The following is a 21,926-nucleotide window of genomic DNA, read 5'->3' on the forward strand; positions in this document are numbered from 1 at the left end:
GAGGTTCTAAATCTTGGATCTCTTCATAGGTATACACATCCCTGACATATAACGCCACTCCTCCTCCTTTCTTGTCTGGTCTGTTTCTCTGAAATAGATTGTATCCCTCCATTATTACATTCCAATCGTGAGACTTATCCCACCAGGTTTCAGTGATGCCTATTATGTCATATTTAGTTTGCTGTACCAAGAGCTCAAGCTCATCTTGTTTATTTCCCATGCTTTGTGCATTAGTGTACAGACATTGAAGTCCATGAATCATTCCCCCGTGTCTCTTATTTAAGGATTTTTTCCTCCCACCACTAGGTCTGCGTGGTGTTTGCTCCATTTGGTCTATGACATTTGGATGATCATCTTCATCAATTGATAGACTCCTACCTTCAGGAGCACTGTCTCCCTCCCCCACATTAGTCAGTTTAAAGCCCTCCTGATGAGGTTTCTGAGATTTTTGGCAAAAACATTCCTCCCAACCGTTGTGAGGTGCAGCCCATCGCTTGCCAGAAGTCCATCTTCAAGAAATTGCAGTCCGTGATCTAAGAATCCAAACCGTTCCTGTTTACACCATTTGCGAAGCCATCTATTCACTTTCACTATTTTCCCCTCTCTCCCTGGGCCACGTCGTTCAACTGGGAGGACAGGGAAAAATTTTGCTAGAATGGGGAACAAAAGATGAGGTCGAATCGGTCATGATCAAATGAGCACAAGATATAGGACATAACATACAATTTGAGGACTGGGAAAAATTGTGGAAAGGAAATTTGAAATTTACAGACTGTTATCTTTTGAAAGAAAACTACAGTGGTAACTCAGTTTACATACGCTTGAGGTTGCATACACTTCAGGGTACAGACTCCAATAACCCAGAAATAGTACCTCAGGTTAAGAACTTTGCTTCAGGATCAGAACAGAAATTATGCTTTAGCGGCGTGGCGGCAGCAGGAGGCCCCATTAGCTAAAGTGGTGCTTCAGGTTAAGAACAGTTTCAGATTAAGAACGGATCTCTGGAATGAATTAAGTACTTAACCCGAGGTACCACTGTAGTTGGAAAATGTATAGATGGTATATTATACCAGTACAGAAAGCAAAAATATATAAAACCGAGTCAAACATGATGGAAATGTAAAGAAAAAGAAGAGACTTTTTATCATAGGTGGTGGAAATGTAGAGAAGTTTAAAAATTGTGGGAAATGATATATAATGAATTGAAAAAAAATGTTCAAATTGACATTTGTAAAAAAACCCAGAAGCTGAATTCAGTGCGTTGTCAGAGCTTTGTAGGGAACTAGAGTTCTAAAGTGTTTGGTCCAAGAGATCTGTGGAGAGTGTTGCTTGCCCATCACCATTTGGGAAGACAATCAACCCTGTTTAAAGTTAGCAGAGTCTGGACAGTTTATGTCCAGAACCAAACATTTGGACATACGTTTCCAAAATGCATGTCAGAGTGTTCAGACAGGCTTAGTGAAGCTGAAGTACTGTCCGAGCCAGAAGAATCTGGCAGATGGGTTCACTAAACCTTTGAGCTTCCAAAAACGGGGAGTTCTGTGAAGGGTTGGGTTTGGGGTAAGTGGTAGTGCTTACATTCACCCCAGCGGTACAGGATGAGAGGGGGTGTGAGGAGACCCAGAGCTTATAGGGTTAATAGCTCAGGAAGTTATATCCTGTCGCTGGGTGTGTGTTCACATACGGGGTTTGTACACTTTGTAATGTGAAATACTTTACTTTCTGTTTTGCTTTGAAGGGGAGAGACAGCATGTCAGCTCTTTCTCCCGGACTGCTGATTTATTTTGCCGCTGTATGCGTACAGAGTCTTTTTCTGCATGCCTGAGCTTTCTCCACACAGGCCACATCGCTGTTTGCAAACTCTGCTAGATGACGGGGAAAGCACTGGTCGCAGTGGAAGTGTGTTGTTTTTACCCTTTCTGCCAGGTTACCTGTTAATGGTCGCTTGACTGGATGACCTGGGGAGGCTGGCCATTCTTTTGTAATGATAATACTTCATTCCTGAGCCAGGTCACAGGCTCACCCTATTCACACCTTAAATGTGCCCTTAAGGCAGGATTTGTGAGGACAGAGACAATGGGGAGGTTTCTAAATTTCCTTTGACCTTGTAGAGAAATATTTGAGGTGAGTGAAAGAGTCAAAACGGCTTTAGGACTTTTCTTCTGGGGACTTGATAGGAAGTCAAAACTGAAGAAAAGATTTTGTAAGATAAAAGGGGGAAAATATTTATTTTCATTATTATCACTATTTTATTGTATTGTATTTTTTGTGTTTCTGCGGCAGTGTGTTCTGTATGGAATGTTTGGGAGGAAATAAGACAGTAAATAACAAATAACAAACAAAATATTGATGTATGTAATTTTTATTTCTCAATTATATTTTGTGGTAGTATGGTTGTAATGTTTTTTGTAACATAAAATCATTCAATAAAAATTATTTAAAAACAAACAAACAAATCGGTCAAAATGAATAAATATCAGCAGTAAGCATTGGAGATGCAGACAAAACGAGGGAGCCTTATTCCACATGTGAACATGTCCCCAAAGGGAAAATAAAATAAATGCTATTTATTTTAAAGAAAACCAAAGCTTTCCTATTTAACATTCTAACGATAAGCATCCCAAATTGATACGGAAGGTGGGCATGTATTCTTCACCTCCTTCTTCGCTACAATATATCCATTTATTTCCAATTGTCAATGTCAAAAGGGAATAAAATCTATAAAATTCATAGAAAATCAACGTGCCAATTTGCTCAATTTCTCTAGGACCCCCATGACATCTCCCCTGTCCTCCATAATCCCTCAAGCAAGGTGTCAAGACCCTAATCCAGTCAAATCGCTCTGCCAAGCCCTTCCTCCCGGCAATGCCGGGTGACAGACTATGCATACATGGACCATTGTCTTCTCAGGATGTGCTTATCTGCGCATATCTCCAGCTCTGCATATTCCCCCCTCCCTCCTCCATATCTCCAGCTCTGCATATTCCCCCCTCCCTCCTCCATATGTTAATCAGGTGTAACCCAACCTCTTCCTAATGTATTCGTGATGTAATCTGTGTAACCCAACCTCTTCTTAATGTATTCATGATGTAACTGGGATGTATTTTGCACTGTATTCTGGGATATGGAGGGAAATTTCAAAAGTTCATGTCACCCCTTTCTCGCTGTTCAATCTCGCCTTGAACCTGTTGCGCAATAAACTTGGATCTTCTGCAGTTTGCTCCTGTCCGGCTGAGCTCATTTTCTTCCGCAGGGACCCGCGGACCTAGTCCGACGAGCTGGGTTGCAGAGTAGCCCCGCACCCAGATTTTAGCTGTAACAGTTGGCGCCCCAACATGGGGCTTGCGGTTCTCCCGAGCTGCTGACCAGGGGCCCCGAAATCTTCAGCTGGCTCCGGGCCATTTTGCCTGGGAAGATCCTTTTGGACCCCTGGCCATCTTCCGGGCGGTAATCGAAAGCCCTAGGAGTTCAGCCGGGGAGCAAAGAGGGATCCAGCCGGCTTATTCATCGATCCCGGGATCAACGTTGAAGACACGTGAGTATAAGGAAAAGGAAACCCAGTGCACTGGTGGGAAGGGGGTGGAAATCTCCTGGCAACTGCATTCTCTGCCCTCCTCTCTATCGCTCCTTCTTACCTTTCTCTTGGTCCGGTTAGTGAGAGAGACCGCTGCTCAACCCGAAAGGGGGGTTCTGAGCTCTATCTCTTCCTCTAAAAATCTCCAGCCAGCTGCACCAATTGAGAGCCCGAAAGTAAGATGGAGAGAGCCGACTTGAAAGACAGCCGACTCTCCGCAACGGGCATCTCAGTTGAAAGCAAGAGGTTGGAGCTCTCTTTCCGAACTTCCCTAGCGCCCTAGCAAGGGGCGGGAAGGGGTCTGGCTTTTCTATCACCAATCCCAGCCGCACCAGTCGGCACCACGTAACACGTGTATCGTGCGTGAGCCCGCTTCCGAAAGCAAGGGGGATTTTCCGTTCGAGCTCTGTCCAGGGATCACCCGATCTGGCACCGCACGGCGCGGGCGTTCAGTAGGGCCCCTTTTCCTAAGATTGTGACGATAGGTAGGAGGTTGCCAGGAGGGATAGCCCATGAGGAATTGGGCGGGATCGGCAGAGTGGAAAGGGACCCCAGGTTATTGAACAGAAAATAGGAAAGGAATAGGAAAAGGTACCGAGCGGGTGAAAGCTCGTTAAAACGTTTGGAGGAACCGAGTGGGTGAAGCTCGTTAAATTGCTAGGAAGTTGCCAAGCAACAAGAGATAGAAAACCCCTTAAAAAACCCTGTACGAGTTACCCAAATCCTAATCAACCCCTCTCTTTCCCCCTTAAAACAAAACAAAGCAAAAAAAGCAACAGCAACGCATGCATATATAAAGGGGTACCCCGTCAACCAAGCGTTGTGAGCCCTGCCAGTTTGATTAACTGGTGGTGTGTTTGAAGAGACAAGGAGGCTCATAAAACCATGTGGGACCTTCCTACTAATTTCACTTAATGAAGCCAAAGGGAAGCAGTCCAACTCCTTGCAATAACCAACTAAAAGATGAGAATATATATGTTTACATGTTGTCTGTTATGTGCGTTGTCTGTTAATACATATATGAGAAAATGTATGTTTACATGTTGTCTGTTATATGTGTTGTCTGTTCCTTCTGTCTCTGACAGACTGCCTTTCTTAAGTGCGCATAGTTTAAACTGCAGGCTTGTTCCAAATTTTAAATCTAAGAAAGCCATGTTGGGCCTTATCAGTCTTAAACAAGACAAAAAGTGAGAATGAAGTGTGCAAATGTTTGTTATTTGAGAGAGGCTCAAAAGAGTCTTCCTCCTTGTATGTACTTCATTAAGCATATGCCTATGAAAGTATGATCTTCCTTCTAAGAAAATATCTGAGTCCAGTTTTAACTTTGATTTGGTTGAACAGAAGAGTTATTGTAAGGCTCCTGATATCAGTCTCTATAAGACTTCCTGGCCTCTTTTCTTAGAAAATGCCCCCCCCCCTTGTTTCATTCTGTCTCTTTCAGGTTATTTCCCCCCCCCCTTCTCCTTCTAATTCTGTGCCAGGTAAATTTACTCCCGCGTAAGCTTCCTTTAAAGGAAACTGCAAAGGGGGGGGGCATAGATTAGGCTTACTATTCCTCTGCAAGTTCAGGAAAAATTGTCACTTTTGTATTCCTTTTAAATCAAATCTAGGAACTTGCACTCTTTAGTCTAAGGAAGTAAACTCTCACTCAAACTAGTTTCAAGATCTGCTAAAAGGGTTCTGTATAAAGTTGGGTACTTTTATTTTCCTCTTCCTTAGTACATGATAGGTGCATGGTTTGTGATAGGCGCATGGCTTGTGGTCTCTTCCCCAGTTGGGTCTGTGTACATATGTGTGTGTTTCTGGTAGTACAAATCTTGCTATGAACCCTGTATTTTAGGGTGGGACTAGATGACACCAGGGTCCCTTTCAACTCTCCCAATTTGTGGCTGTGTGGAAGGCCATGTGTCTGCAAGCATTGGAGGGTAATTCTTAAATTCTGGTGAGGTGATGAGTTGAAATTCAGTGAGAGGTGAAAGCCGTGATGTTTTGAAGCACAACTGGTAATATCAAGCATTTGAGTGATTACAGTATTTATCATTTTGTCTACTATTAAAAAAATCAAACTTAAAAGTCTATTCAAAGTTTAAGCACATAAAAATTCATATAGTCAAGTAGAATGAGCCTTGACCATCCATCCTGTAAATAAAGGGCAGAAAATTTGTCTGCAAATGGTAAGGCTGAAATGACTGAGAATGTTAAAAAAATCCTATGAATTCTGACTCTCTGGCCATTTTTACTCATAAATAAGAGAGCGGTTGATTGTTCCGCGAATGACCAGATAAAATGACCAATAATTTACCAATAATATTAGCCCTTTCCTGTACATAAAGGAAGCAATCCCTTTGCTTGGGCTGCAATTGCTAACCTTGGTGAATACTTGAATTGCTGAGTTTCTCTTTTTTTGTTTTAAAATCTAACCCTATTTTTAAAAATCTACTCCTTACCCTTCCCTTATTCAAATTCTAATTTAGCCAAAAAATGCAACATTTTCAATAGTATAAAAGGTTTTGCTGAGACATGAACTCTGCACATGCACAGAAGCTACATCAGCTAAAAAAAGGGGGGGGAGAGGAGGTTTGGAGAGCGTGGGCTGCAGGGAGAAACTTATCCAAATTTCCTTATGTAAAAACTTGGAACGATTGAGGGAAATCACCCTTAATGTGTCTTTTGCTCCAGGAGCTAGGTAAGACAAAAGGGTAGGTACTGGACCATCAAAAGTCAAGAGGTTGCCAAGTTTCAAATCTTAACATGCCAAATTCTTTTCACAGGTAAATATCAAAGCACTCCCACTGTGAGTTCCTCTCTTGAGCAGTTCCCCAATCTAACATGCAAAATTCTTTTCACAGTTTTCCCACTGAGCTTGTCTTTTATCTGGTTTGGTTTTGTGAGTACTATATACCTATGCATTATAGGAACAGCATTCCTGACAGAGATTTTCACAGGAAATAAAAATTTCCCTTTCAAACAGGATAGTGAAGAGAATTCGGACCCACATAAGCAAAATGTTTAACAATTTGCCAATTGTGTTCAAATTAACAAAGGTTTTGTCCCTTCGTTTCTTCCACAGCCAAACTAAGTGAAGGAAATTAAATGTAAATGATTATAATATTTAAATGGATAAAATGCTTAACTATGAGTTTGTATTTACAGCCTCCCAAGAAGAAAATTTTAGAATATTCTCTCCTTTCTTGACTATTATCTTCCTCCTTAAAAAGAAAAGAAAGAAAAAAACAACAACTAATTATGTCTTCAGATCCTACAGGCCTATTTCCAAAGGATGCTTTGCGGGAGACCAAAATACTAAGACCATCTCCTCACCAGCTAAGCAGCCTGCCAATGCATCACAGTGGCCACAACAATTTCTTCCCATAAAAGACTTGAGAAACTGACTAATTGAATTTTGAAGGAAATGCCCTTGTCCCCAAGTTTGGAAATACTCGTAAAAGCAGCAAGAATTGCCTCAAGATCACATTATTGCCTCAAGATATAGTGTAGAATTAATAATTTGTACGTTTTGTGTATTATGTGTTATTATGTAGGAATGCTGAAGTGTGTCTGATAATGTGTTATCTCCACAAAGGGAAAAATTTCTGTGTGTAATTGTTTCTGTATAATGTAGGATACATAACTATGAACAGCAGAAGGATATGGCTTACACCCCAAGTTTTTCATGGAGGATTCCCATATATTACAATGCTTTCCAATAGAGCAGACTATATTTAGATTAAGTCAACTGATGATCATATTTCCTTGTCCCACCCGGCACTCTGCAGAGTCCAACCTTCCCTACCTATTTATTTATGTATTTAATGTTTTTCTATACATGAAGTTCCCAGATTTTTACTATTTCTTTCTTTCTGTTCCAGAAAACTATTTCAAATCTTTTCTATGACTTCTCTGCATCTCTTGCAGATTCAGTACTGTCTTCAAGTAGCAATTGTTCTGTATTTATTTACTTATTAATCTTGGTTTTCCCGTATAGCTGTGAAATTAATCTAACCACAACCAAGTATTATTATCGGAACCATATTTTATCAGGTAGATTTGAAGCAACGCTCCTTATTATTATTTGAGATGTTTTGATTAGGATGCCAGATGAAACTGGGTGTAGATCATGTCCCAAATTTTATTTATTTATTTGAGGACACGACTAATAATAAATAATAATAAATTTTATTTATATCCCGCCCTCCCCAGCCGAAGCCGGGCTCAGGGCGGCTAACAACAATCAAATAATCAAAAAATCAAATAATCACACAATCTAAAAATATTTCATTATAAAAATTAATTAAATCAAATTGATGGCAACCAATTAAGCAAAGTTCTGTGCAGTTGCCAGAGGAGGGAGTCAGGCTGCGCCCTGATCAAAGGCCTGGCGGAACAACTCTGTCTTGCAGGCCCTGCGGAAAGATGTCAAGTCCCGCAGGGCCCTAGTCTCTTGTGACAGAGCATTCCACCAGATTGGAGCCGCAGCCGAGAAGGCCCTGGCTCTAGTTGAGGCCAGCCTAACCTCTCTGAGGCCTGGGACCTTGAGGATGTTATTATTTGCAGACCGTAGGTTTCTCTGTGGGGCATACCAGGAGAGGCGGTCCCGTAGGTACGAGGGTCCTAGGCCGTATAGGGCTTTAAAGGTTAAAACCAGCACCTTAAACCTGATCCTGTACTCCACCGGGAGCCAGTGCAGCTGGTATAGTACCGGATGAATGTGATCTCGCAGCGAAGACCCCATAAGGAGTCTCGCCGCGGCATTCTGCACCCGCTGGAGTTTCTGGGTCAGTCTCAAGGGCAGTCCCACGTAGAGCGAGTTACAATAATCCAGTCTGGAGGTGACCGTCGCATGGATCACAGTGGCTAGGTCAGGGCGAGAGAGATAAGGGGCCAACTGCTTAGCTTGGCGGAGATGAAAAAATGCCGCCTTTGTTATAGCTGTAATCTGCGCCTCCATAGAAAGGGAGGTATCGAAGATTACCATATGTTATATTATTATTGATAACAAGAAACGTGTATATGCCTTGATGTAGCAAGAATGGTCCCTTATAGAGTTAAATTGACTCATTTGGACAAATGCCCCCTTAAAGAATGGCTTTGGTTTTAACATATTGGTTTTGAAAAGTTGAGAACCATGGGGCAAGATAAATTCAAATTGGACTCTGCTGGAATTGGGCACGTGTATCCAGGCTGCAACTAGCTTTTGGTCCTTTAAGAGCAAGTGAACAACTTTCCATGAGTGCGAGACCAGAGCCTGCAATAATAAAAAACCCCATAGAAAGACCAAGGCAAAGACATATCTCTCATGATGTGTCCAAGCCTGTGCCAGCTATGGTGAGTGCCAGGCGACATGGTTAAATGAAAGCCCTGAGGGGATTCAACAGGATGTGTTACTGTACCACTATGCCGGTGTGAGACCACAGAAGAGCTAGCTTGGCACCTGAGAACACAAAAACGGTGGGGCTAAAAAAGCAAACTGCATTTTTTTTCAGTCAGTAGTGGACCTTCCTGCTAAATGTAAAGCATACACCACTATTGAAAATGTTTCTCCCAAGAGCTAGGATGCCACGAGTAATTTAGCAACAAAATACAACAGGTGTTCTTTTATATAATACCCTATATGCAGCTACCTGCACTGCTATACTTGCAAATGACCGTAAGAGGCATGGCTTGCAAGTCCCTTTCAGGTTTGCATAAACCCACACATCTGGTATTATTTAGCGCACATCTATATAACACGCGCGTACATTGTATTTGTCCGTGTTGCTCCCTCTTTTGCTGCCCTTCTCAACCCACCTCCTTTTCCATTAGAGCCTATTCCCACTCACAGGGAACCCCTACATTCACCGAGATTTAGGGTGCGGAGAAAAGATTTGCAAGTTCTTACAGAACTTTAATGCAAATCTATCTCCGAATGGGGGACTGATACGGAAGGGGGGGCATGTATTCTTCACCTCCTTCTTCGCTACAATATATCCATTTATTTTCAATTGTCAATGTCAAAAGGGACTAAAATCTATAAAATTCATAGAAAATCAACGTGCCAATTTGCTCAATTTCTCTAGGACCCCCATGACATCTCCCCTGTCCTCCATAATCCCTCAAGCAAGGTGTCAAGACCCTAATCCAGTCAAATCGCTCTGCCAAGCCCTTCCTCCCAGCGATGCCAGGTGACAGACTATGCATACATGGACCATTGTCTTCTCAGGATGTGCTTATCTGCGCATATCTCCAGCTCTGCATATTCCCCCCTCTCTCCTCCATATCTCCAGCTCTGCATATTCCCCCTCCCTCCTCCATATGTTAATCCGGTGTAACCCAACCTCTTCCTAATGTATTCATGATGTAACTGGGATGTATTTTGCACTGTATTCTGGGATATGGAGGGAAATTTCAAAAGTTCATGTCACCCCTTTCTCGCTGTTCAATCTCGCCTTGAACCTGTTGCGCAATAAACTTGGATCTTCTGCAGTTTGCTCCTGTCCGGCTGAGCTCATTTTCTTCCGCAGGGACCCGCGGACCTAGTCCGACGAGCTGGGTGGCAGAGTAGCCCCGCACCCAGATTTTAGCCGTAACACAAATGAAAATAAAAGAGTGTTTCTTTACACAACCACAACGGGTAGGATGTTAATAGCAAAATACTGGAAAATTAATATCAACAAAAGATGAGTGGCAATTAAAGTTGTGCTAGTACCTTAAACTAGCCACAATGCCAAAACTTCCAAGAGACTGAGCTAGCTGGCTGGGAGCTCCCAAGATGGCGCCGGCAAGGGCAGCCCTGCTCTAAGCTCCATGCTAGTAGTTTTTTATCAGTTTTTAACAGTTTTATTAATTCTTTTACCGGTTTTAATTGCTACCTAAGGCATTTAAACCTTAGCATTTTACCTATAAGTGACTCAGTAATTTGTCTCCCTTGCTGGAAGGACACCGAATCGCCGGCTACACAAGGAACTAGAAGGCAAGCGTTGGTTAAAATTACTCCCGGGCACTGGATCACCTCTGCTGTAGCTGTAGCCTGGAGACAGGGTCTGAGCGGAGTTTCAATACTTGGGGAAGGGAAAGAGCCAAGCCGAAGTTTTGAAGCCAGGCCAGGGGAGGACCAGAGGAGACCATAGGAGTCCTCAGGTGCCTGGACGGGCAGCTGAACCCGATGGGCTTGAGGACCCAGCCTCCCTCTCGAGCCGTCTTCTCCAGCTGCACTTCGTCATCCTAACAGCGAGTGTGGAAAGCTGCGAGGCTGTGAGGCTTCGGGTTGCTGAAATTACACTCTGAGAGGCGAAGAAGAAGTCTTCGGCAGAGAGGGGTGAAGAGAGAGGAGACAGAAGTTTAAATTAAACAAAACAAAAGCCTGGAAGTTCACAAAGCGGTGAGACCTTTCTGTTTTAAGTAAAGCCTGCCTGCACTTTTCCTGGAGACCGAATAGGGGAGGGATGGGGGACTGGATAAAGATTCAAATTGAGAGCCCTTCCCTTGAACAATTAATCGTGAAGAGGGCTGAGCTGGAGATGATCTACTAGAGCCCTCAACAGGAGTAAATCTCTATCGGAATTTTACTCTTATTATAGCTCTTCAACGAACTGCGGAGAAATCCCTGGAATTAAATACTCAGCTGTATAGCTAAATCATTGACTGTGGTAGGAAGTCCCCTTCTCTCCTGTATTATTTACATTATTTAGTTCATATCTACTGTGGCTATGGGCAAGAGGAAACGCCTCAGAGAAGCAGAGGAATTACTGCTAGCCCCAAGCTACAAGCCCCAAGCTACAAGCTAAAGAAAGAAGAGACCAGTCAAATTTTCAAGCAGCAGTTACTACATACAATAGATTTCTTCCACTAAGTGACTTGGATGTAGCTAATAACATTCCCAAGTCCCAAAATACTACCTTACACACTTGTAATCTAATGAGCACTCCCATCAAGGGTGGGCCCGATGTGGATGGGGAAAAGATCCGGGATAAAGAGAACCAGCTGGGAAATGAGTCCTCCCATTTACAACTAGTCATTAGGACACTGGACTGCATATTTAAAAAGATAGACTTTCTGACGTGCTCAATTTCCAAGCTAACCGAAAAAGTGATGGATATGGATGCCAAAATTGCCCCCAAAAATAACTACCAGAGGGGACCTCCAGTGATAGCCCCACCAAAATCTGGGGCAAAGGGGATGAGAAAATACAAACTAAACGATCTCATGTGTAAGCAAAATCTAACATTGCAACCAAAGAAGGTGTGCCTAACGATAAGGTCTGAGATATGGGACTGGTCAAGCTTGGAAGGAGCTAAAATTGCCCTAAGTAAAATCCTGAGAATAAGCATAGTTCATATTGATCTTCATGCTTTACTTCTGCTAACTCAATCAAATGGCCCTTACAAAGTTATTTTAGCCTTCCGTTCGCTGAGATTACCCTTATTAATAATAGGACAAAGATGGAAATTTATTAAAACAAAAATCAAACCCACAAGGGTTTTTGCGGACAGCATAGTAAAACCACTACTTGTGGAAAAAGAAAAAGAGATATTAGATTCAGAAACAAGCCAGACAAAGAGATGTTGCCTTCCCCACAGAGAACGGAGGAGATTGCCTGCAGTCCACAACCAGGAACGAACTTGGGTAGTTGCAGAATATCCAATGATGAAAGCGCCCTTATGAATTCATTTGACGAATTGCAGTCACAAGAAAAAGAAAAAATAATAAATAAATTAGATAAATTAAGAGAGAAGATGTTTCAGGCCAAAAGTAAAATAGGAAACAAAGAAATTCAAACCAACAGGGCCAATGAAGGCCCAGTGGACCTTCTCAAATTTAGCCCACAGCCCCAAAATAGGTCTATAAAATCCAAGGCAACGGTACAGACAATCGTCTCGCCACCCCTATTAGTTAATCTGGAACCAGCTCTTCCTGAACCAGCCGGAATGGTTATACCTACTAAAGAACAGCAAAATGTAAACAAAATTTCGACACATTCCTCAATGCCTGACCTGGAGTCATCATTATCGGACGGAGAATCTCTAGCTGATGATTTAGAAGTTCAATCTGTTATCGATACGGACTGGACAGAAGACCCCTTGGGCCATATAAATAAGATGATATACCCACGGAAGGAAAATCTAATAATAGTTAAAACTTGTACCGACTTAATCTCTGCTCCCCTAGGTGACAAGCTCTCTGATAAAACAAGGGATTTCAGAGAGGAGACTAGACCAAACCAGGACACTACCCCTATTAGATCGGGCGAGCAGAGCATAATTACAAACAGCTCAAGAGGCACACCTGTGTCAAAAGGAGAGAAGTCATCTACTATTAGTCAAAGGAAAATTACTGACTTCTTTAAATTTGACAACCCACCAAGATCAGCGTTCCCCCCTTCTCCATTGTGACTACCCAAACCTCAGTCAAATCCTCCCCCGTTCTCCTTTTTATTTTTTTTAAATAAATTTTTTATTAGTTTTACAACATTTTTTAAACAACACAAACAAATAAACAGACAAACAAACATGTATAATTTCATAACCTTTTTTCATATCCCTCGTTTCTCGGACTCCCCCATACCTCCCCTTTCTGCATTCCAATTTCGAAAATTGTTTCAGCAGCTTCTAAATAATTTTATCAAATATATATTCTATTAGTCTTTTCTTCAACTTAATCTTATGTCACTGTAATCCCTTTTTCTTTCTCAACACCTCGACATTTTAACATTCATCAATTTTATAATAGTTCTTAAGATAAGCTTTAAATTTCTTCCAATCCTCTTCCGTCGTCTCTTTCCCCTGATCGCGAATTCTGCCAGTCATCTCAGCCAGTGTCATATAATCCATCACTTTCATCTGCCACTCTTCCAAGGTGGGTAGATCTTGTGTCTTCCAATACTTTGCGATGAGTATTCTTGCTGCGGTCGTAGCGTACATAAAAAAAGTTCTATCTTTCTTTAACACCAATTGGCTGACAATGCCCAGGAGAAAGGCCTCTGGTTTCTTAGGGAATGTACATTTAAGTACTTTTTTCATTTCATTGTATATCATCTCCCAGAAAGCCTTAATCTTTGGGCACGTCCACCAAAGGTGATAGAAAGTACCTTCCGTTTCTTTACATTTCCAACACTTATTATCAGGCAAATGGTAAATCTTTGCTAGCTTGACTGGGGTCGTGTACCACCTATAGATCATTTTCATAATATTTTCCTTTAAGGCATTACATGCCGTAAATTTTATCCCGGTGTTCCACAACCATTCCCAGTCAGCAAACATAATGTTATGACCAATGTCCTGTGCCCACTTAATCATAGCTGATTTAACTATTTCATCTTGTGTATTCCATTTCAGCAGCAAATTATACATTCTTGATAAATTCTTCGTATTGGGTTCTAACAGTTCAGTTTCTAACTTTGATTTCTCCACCTGGAAGCCAATTTTCCTATCTTGTTTGTACACCTCCATTATTTGATAATAATGGAGCCAATCTCGTACTTTAGGTTTCAATTTCTCATGACTCTGTAACTTCAATTTGTCTCCATCTTGTTCCAAGATTTCCCAATACTTTGGCCATTCAGCCTCCATATTGAGCTTTTTCAGTGCCATAGCCTCCAAGGGTGACAACCATCTAGGGGTTTTGTTTTCCAACAAATCTTTGTATCTTGTCCAAACATTATATAATGCTTTTCTGACAATATGGTTTTTGAAGGCCCTATGCACCTTAATTTTATCATACCATAGATATGCATGCCAACCAAATGTATTGTTGAAACCTTCTAAATCCAAGATATCTGTATTCTCGAGGAGCACCCACTCTTTCAGCCAGCAAAATGCTGCTGCTTCATAATACAATTTTAAGTCCGGCAGGGCAAATCCCCCTCTTTCTTTTACATCTGTCAGTATTTTATATTTTATTCTGGGCTTTTTGCCCTGCCAGACAAATTTCGAAATGTCCTTCTGCCACCTCTTGAAACAGTCCATCTTGTCAAGAATCTGCAAAGTTTGGAACAAAAATAACATTCTAGGCAATACATTCATCTTGATAACTGCAATTCGGCCTAACATTGACAATTTCAAATTTGACCATATTTCTAGATCTTTTTTAATTTCTGACCAGCATTTTTCATAATTGTCTTTATACAAATTCAAATTTTTAGATGTCAGATGAACCCCTAAGTATTTCACCTTCTTAACCACTGTCAAACCTGTTTCATTCTGGAATTTCTCCCTCTCCGTGACTGTTAAGTTTTTTTCCAAGACTTTAGTTTTTTGTTTGTTCAGTTTAAACCCGGCCACCTGACCAAATTCTTGAATTATCTCCAACACCCTTTTCGTACTAGTGTCTGGCTCTTGTAAGGTTAGTACTAAGTCATCTGCAAAGGCCCTTAACTTATAATGTTTAGCTCCGACCTGTACACCTTTAACCAGCTGGTCATCTCTAATCATATTTAGCAACACCTCCAGAACAGAAATAAAGAGCAATGGGGAGATTGGGCACCCCTGTCGTGTCCCTTTTTCTATCTTAAATTCTTCAGTTATCACATTATTTACAATCAACTTAGCTTTTTGTTCAGAGTATATCGCACCCATACCATTCTCAAATCCTTGACCTACCCCCATCCCATGAAGATTCTTTTTCATAAAACTCCAAGAAATATTGTCAAAGGCTTTCTCCGCGTCCACAAATATCAGCACTGCTTTAGTGTTTATATTCACCTCCAATAGTTCCAAAATGTCTATTATGTTCCTCACATTTTCTGATAAATGCCTTTTTGGGAGAAAGCCTGCTTGGTCCTTGTTAATCTTCTCCATCAACACTCTTTTTAAGCTTTTTGCCAAGATGTCTGCAAAAATTTTGTAATCCACATTAAGTAGTGATATTGGGCGGTAGTTCTTAAGTTGAGTTTTTTCAGTCTCTGTCTTTGGTATGAGTGTAATATAAGCTTCTTTCCACGATTCTGGCGCCCTTTTCCCCTCTAAAATCTCGTTACAGACTTCCTTTAACGGTTGAACCAACCACTCCTTCAAGGCTTTATAGTATCTGGAAGTCAATCCATCTGGTCCTGGAGATTTGCCCAGTTGCATGTTCTGAATGGCACCCTCTATCTCTTGTTCTGTTATTCTCTGATTTAGATCCACCTTACTTTGATGAGAGATTTTTTGTAATCCATATTTTTTAAGGAATTCATCTATGTCCTCTTCGTTCTGTAATCCTTGTGAGTATAATTTTTTAAAATAACTCAGGAAACAGTTTCTAATCTCGTTGGGTTTGGATATATTCTTTCCATCCACTTCTAGATTTGTGACTGTATTTAGTTTCTGTCTTTTCTTCAATTGCCAAGCCAGAAGTTTACCACATTTATCTGCAGATTCAAATGTCTTTTGTCTCATTTGTTTTATCTTCCACTCAATCTCTTGATTCATCAATTCCATATATTGTGTTTGATATAACTTAATCTCTCTCAAAATCTCCTGGGACTTTGGTTTGGATCTTAATTTCTTCTCTCCTTCTTTTATCTTTTCCAAGATCTTTTCCTTCTTCTCATTTTGCTTTCTCTTTTTTATTGAATTTTGTTGAATTAGGAATCCTCGCATCACAGCTTTACTTGCGTCCCAGATAACTCTTTTTTCTACATTAGCCTTTAAATTTATTTCAAAATAGTCCTTTAAAGTTTTTTGGGCCTTTCTGTGGATCTCCTCATCTCGAAATAGGGTGTCATTCATCCTCCATCTGAATTGACCAGTTGTTGTAAATTTCATCTCCATCTTCACGGCGTTATGGTCGGAGCAAGTCTTTGGGCAGATTTCTATTTTCTTAATCTTTGGAGCCATCCCACTAGTAATCCAGATTTGGTCGATTCTGGTCCAGGTCATCATTGCTTGAGAGAAAAAAGTTCCCTCTCTCTCGAGAGGGTTCCTTGTTCTCCAAATGTCTATTAAGTCCATATTTTCAGTCATTTCAAAGAAGGTTTTCGGAAGTCTCCCTTCCTTAGAGATTGTCTGTCTTTGTGCCTTGTCCATATTTGTAGAAACCACGCCATTCATATCTCCCATGATTACTACTTTATAGTCCAAATAGTCCATCAGAGTTTCCTGCAGCTTCTTGAAGAATTCCGCCTTCCCTTCATTTGGTGCATAGATTCCAACTATTAACAATTTTTCTCCTTGTACTTGTATTTCAACTGCCAGGTATCTTCCTTGTTCATCTTTAAACATCATTTTTGGGGCCAATTTCTCTTTTACATAAATCACCACTCCTCTTTTCTTAACTTTGTCCGATGAGATGAATTCTTGTCCTAATCTTTTATTTATAAGTAGTTTCCTATGTACCCTGGTCACATGGGTTTCTTGTAAACAGATCAAATCCAATTGTTCTCTTTTCAAAATATGAAAAACTTGGCGTCTTTTCGTGGGCATGTTCAGCCCATTACAATTCCAACTAAGGAATTGCAGGGCCATCTTGTTATTTGTCATTTACTCCTCCTACCGCTCCAAGCTGTTGCTCTTCCTCTGATGGTGGTTTAAGTCCAAACGATAAGTTCAAGATATCTACTGCTTCTTTTTGCTCTGAAATTGGGTCTACCGTTCCCTTCTGCAGATCCTCGTGGTTTCTCTCCAAAAAATTTTCTTTGTCTTGTATTGTTTTTATTTTCACCTTCTTTCCCTTGTAGTTGAAGGACAGTCCTTGTGGAAACTCCCACCTAAAGAGTATGTTATTCCTTTTCAGCAGGTAGACCAGATCTTTATAGAAGGTTCTCACCTCCAAAATGTACTTAGGGATGTCTTTAAAAATTTGTATATGAGAATTTTCAATTTCCAAGGCCTTTTGGTAATGTAGTTTCAATATTTTGTCTCTTTCTTCCTTGGATCTGAGAGTAATCAGGCAATCCCTCGGAGTCTTTCTGTTCTGTCTCCTGCCCAATCTGAATGCTGTTGTTATCTTAAATTCTTCCTCCTCCAATTCTCCCTGCCAAAAGTCAGAAAACTCTTGTGTGAGGAACTCCACAAGGCTGTCCCCTTCACTTTCAGGAACCAGTCTTAATTTCAAGTTTCTCTCCTTTCTCTGTAATTCCATCAAAGACAAGGCCACGTCATGTTCATACACTTTTTTAGAAATCGGTTCTAATTTTTCCTGTGTTTCTTCAGCAATATTTCTGGCGTCCTCTGCGATTTTACGTGTTGCAGAGTTTTCTTCAATCAGTTTATTTATAGATTCTGTATTAGATGTCACACTTTTCATGTTCAAGTCCAACCTTGCTGTTAATTCTGTTAATTTTTGTGAATTTTCTGTACTCTTTGTCAAAGCTTCCAAAGATTGATTTATCTTGAGTAACGCCTGTGTCATTGAATCCATGGAGACAGCCGTCACTTTTTCCTGCCCAGCTGCTCCTGTCGGTGTTAGGCTTGATATTGAGCCTCTTTTCTTTTGTTGTTGTTTTGCTTTAGCTCTAGTTGTTATCTCATCTGCTGGGCCGCTCATGTCCCAAGGACGTTCTCACAGGAACAGTTTCCAGATGGAAAATCCCACTGTCTTAATCTGTTGCTCTGCAACTGTTACTTCTCAGCCCTCTAGAGGGAGCAGAACATAATGTCCAAGTGAAGGAAACAAAAAACAAAGAACAAAGAAACCAGGAAACTTCTGTATAAATGCTGCAACACTTTTTCTATATAGTTTCTCTGTCGACACAGTCTGATATGTTGTAGCAGCAAAGCCCCAAAACCTTATATCAAGTAAAACGTCAACTATGTAGCCTTGTAACAAGTTCTAAGATCTGTTCACTGTCCTGGTGTCTTATTTTGGCAGTCCGTCTCAGGGGGTTAAGACAGCGGAAAAACTTTTCTCTTTCAATAAATCATGCAGGTTAATAAAGTTACTTTTCCTCCCCTCTACCCCTGCTTGTTAGAGAGAAGATTTGTATCCAATGCCAGGCTTAAACAGTCCTATTGTTATTTTCATTCAGATGCAGCTTTGTATTTTTCGTTGCTTCATCTGTCATGCAGTCGGGGGAAGGCAGACTTCCTTAATTTTAACCTTCCCCGTTTCCGGCCAAATTTCGAATTTAAATTTTAAAGTTCCCGATAGTCATTCAGTCCTACTCACGGGTTTTTCGATTCAATTTCAATTTGCAGGAAGAAATCGGCGCTCTCCATTCATGGCGACGCGGCTTCGCTCCGCGGGCTGGGTTGCGACTCTCAGCACCGCGCTCTCCCGATGCCGTTCCGGAGCCTTTAAAAAGGCTCTTTCGCAGTAAAGGGGGGGCGCTTCTGGTGCCCACCGAGTCTCCTTGTTCACAGGCTTCCGTGCCTGTGATTTTAGGGGTCCCCCACTTGCCGTAGCGGGTCAGACCCGAACTCGCGAAGCAGTCCTCCTCCGGAGCTTGGAAAGAGGACCGCCATTAACGCTGGCGCCGACCGGAAGTCCCCCCGTTCTCCTTTTTAAGCTGGAACATAGCAGGTTGGAAGGGGGAAAAATCTGACCCGGACTTTGTAAAACTAATAAACTCACACCAAGTAATTCTCTTGCAGGAAACATGGGAAGAGGGGAGAGTAGATATTAATGGTTTTGATGTTACATCATTACCGGCATGCCCGTCTACTAAAGGAGGCCGGCCTAGTGGAGGATTAGTTATAGCAATTTTCTTGAAAATACAGGCAAAACTCACGCTTGTAAATGCTTCCACCTTTGCAATTACAGCCCTGATTACGGGGAAAAATTTTGAACTTGTTATAACAAATGTTTGTCTTCCTCCTGGAGGCAACATTGCAGACTTATACAATAAATGGGGAATTTTGGAGGAACATCTCACTCTTTGTCACTCCAAATACCCCAATATACCCAATGTTATAGCAGGGGACTTCAATGCTCGCATTGCAACAATCTGGGAGTCTTTAATCAAAGCCAAATAGTGGATAACCCCAGAATTCATTAATGACCTCACCCTCCATAATCAAAGACTTTCCAAAGACAAAAGGGGTAAATGAAGCAGGAACCCTTCTTTACCAATTGGTACTACGTCTAAACTTAGTGATTTTAAACGGGAACTGCCCGCCAGACGTACCGGGTGATTTTACACACATAAGCTCCTCTGCAAACAGTGTCCTGGATTATATGTTAGTATCTCATGACATATTCCCCAAATTTTCCCATTTTAAAGTTGAAAATATTCAACTGAGCGACCACCTACCGTTGGTCGCCACAATGACTATAGACTGGACCCCAGATGGAGACAGGCACCCAACACATCTGATTACGAACTCAGTATTGCAAATCAAAAGTGTAAAATGGTCCGAACTACAGGCCCAAAAATACTCAGCATATTTCCAACAAGGGCTAAAACAAGCATATTCAGGCTTAATCGAGGATTATTACGATTATGGCCAAACTCTAAGACTATTCTCGAATCTGTCGGAAGATCTAACGTCTTTTTTCTCTGTCCCGACGCATAAAATAAATCGAACACAAAGGAAGATAGGTGCATTGTGGTTCAATAGTGCTTGTAAACAGGCTAGACAACTTCTTGGTAACATCTACAAAGAGTATAAAGCCTCCGGGGCAACGGTCTTGCCAAAAGAATATTTCCTAGCAAAATCGGCCTACAAGCAAATTCAAAAGGGAGCTAGACAGGAATGGCAAGTGAATCAATGGCGGGCAATCATAGAAGCCTCATCATCACGGAACTCCAGACAATTTTGGCTCCTGGTAAATAAAAGAACTAAAAGATACCCTCTAACTATTATTCCTGCCCCGGTTTGGGAATCTTACTTAAAAAATTACTTTGCCACAACTGACTGTATTGCTAACACAAGAGATGAATTTCAAGAACAGCTCCCCCTCTGGCCCCCCACCGATCTGGAAGACATCCATGACTTGATCGTTAAACTCAAAACAGGGAAAGCGCCTGGGCCAGACCTGATCCCGGCAGAAGCTATAAAAGACTATGCGGACTGGTGGGCCAAAGTCCTGGCGACCATCTTCGATGCCGTTAACAACTCTGGAATGATCCCGGAAGTATGGAAGGACGCTATTATCGTTCCAATCCACAAAAAGGGCTCACCAGATGACCCAGGGAATTACAGAAATATCAGTCTGCTCTCAATAGTGGGGAAACTGTATGCCCGCTTCCTGTTGAACAGACTTATCCAATGGGCCGAAGAGAAAAAATTAATTGGGCCCAAACAAGCTGGATTCCGCCCAAAACAGTCAACAATTAATCATATTCTAATTTTACAGCATCTCGCCTGGAAATATTCCACCCCAAAGGGTGGCCAACTCTGTGTGGCATTCATTGACTTAAAGGCAGCATTTGATAGTATCCCCAGGAGCATCCTCTGGGAAAAACTCACCCGCTGGGGCATTGACAGAAGGCTTCTCTGGCTAATAATCAAACTCCATGAGAACTCAGCGGCCAGAGTGAGACTCACCCCGGAGGGTGATCTCACCAATTCAATTCCCATTAACAGAGGTGTCCGACAGGGTTGTATATTGGCTCCATTCCTGTTCAATTTGTTCATAAGCGACATGAGGACTCCCCTAATAGAGGCTCAAGAAAGGATTCATGCACCCCGCCTAGCACTTTATCGCTGCCCTTTGTTACTATATGCGGATGACGCAGTCATCCTTTCTTTTTCTAGAGTAGGTCTCAGGAGGGTCTTAAAAATTTTTGGATCATATTGTAATGCAAATTCCCTTACAATTAATTATGGAAAATCTAAGATCCTAATTTTCTCAAAGAGCCGGAAACTCCATAATTGGAGAATTGATGGGAGAGTCATCGAACAAGTCTATAGATTCCAATACTTGGGAGTTTGGTTACAACATAACCTTAGATGGAAGGCCCATGTAGCTTATGTTACAAATAGAGCCAAAGCTATCTCCTTGGCGATCTTGCGATTCTTCTTCACCGATGGGGCCCTTCACATCCCATCGGCGTTGAAAGTGTTCAAGGCCAAGGTGATCCCGACAATTGCTTATGCCATCTCAACTTGGGGGAATTTTGTCAACCTATCTCACCTAGAGGTTATTCAAAATCAGTTTTTAAGAGGGATATTGAAACTGCCCAACTGTGTAAGTAATACAGCATTACGCATGGAACTTAATACTGTATCCCTGGAAAACGCCCTGTGGAAGCACATACTTTGTCACTGGTTATCTCTATGGCACAATCTCCCAAACTTGTACCTGATACAATGTATGTGGAGAGATGATTTCCAGAGCCCATGGGTAAAAAATTTACAGCTGAAAATTACGGCAATGGGAATCTCCCCATCCAAATTACTAGAGGACATAGTTCCAGCTAAAAGAACAGTAACCTGTAAACTAGAGGAGATGGACTTGCAGCAGAAAATGGCCTTGGGCAATGGTACCTGCTCACCTCTAAACCTTGGTTTATTAC

The 21,926-nt window shown here is 41.5% G+C and overlaps 1 protein-coding gene across 1 annotated transcript in view; it reads left to right on the forward strand.

Moving 5' to 3' along the window:
* LOC308475090 (uncharacterized protein) overlaps positions 1-21,926 on the forward strand; it is a 105,547-nt gene that overhangs the window by 20,063 nt on the left and 63,558 nt on the right. The window lies entirely within an intron of this gene.

This window comes from Podarcis pityusensis (assembly GCF_964106645.2).
Source record: "Podarcis pityusensis genome assembly, chromosome: 4".
Lineage (NCBI taxonomy): Eukaryota > Metazoa > Chordata > Lepidosauria > Squamata > Lacertidae > Podarcis > Podarcis pityusensis.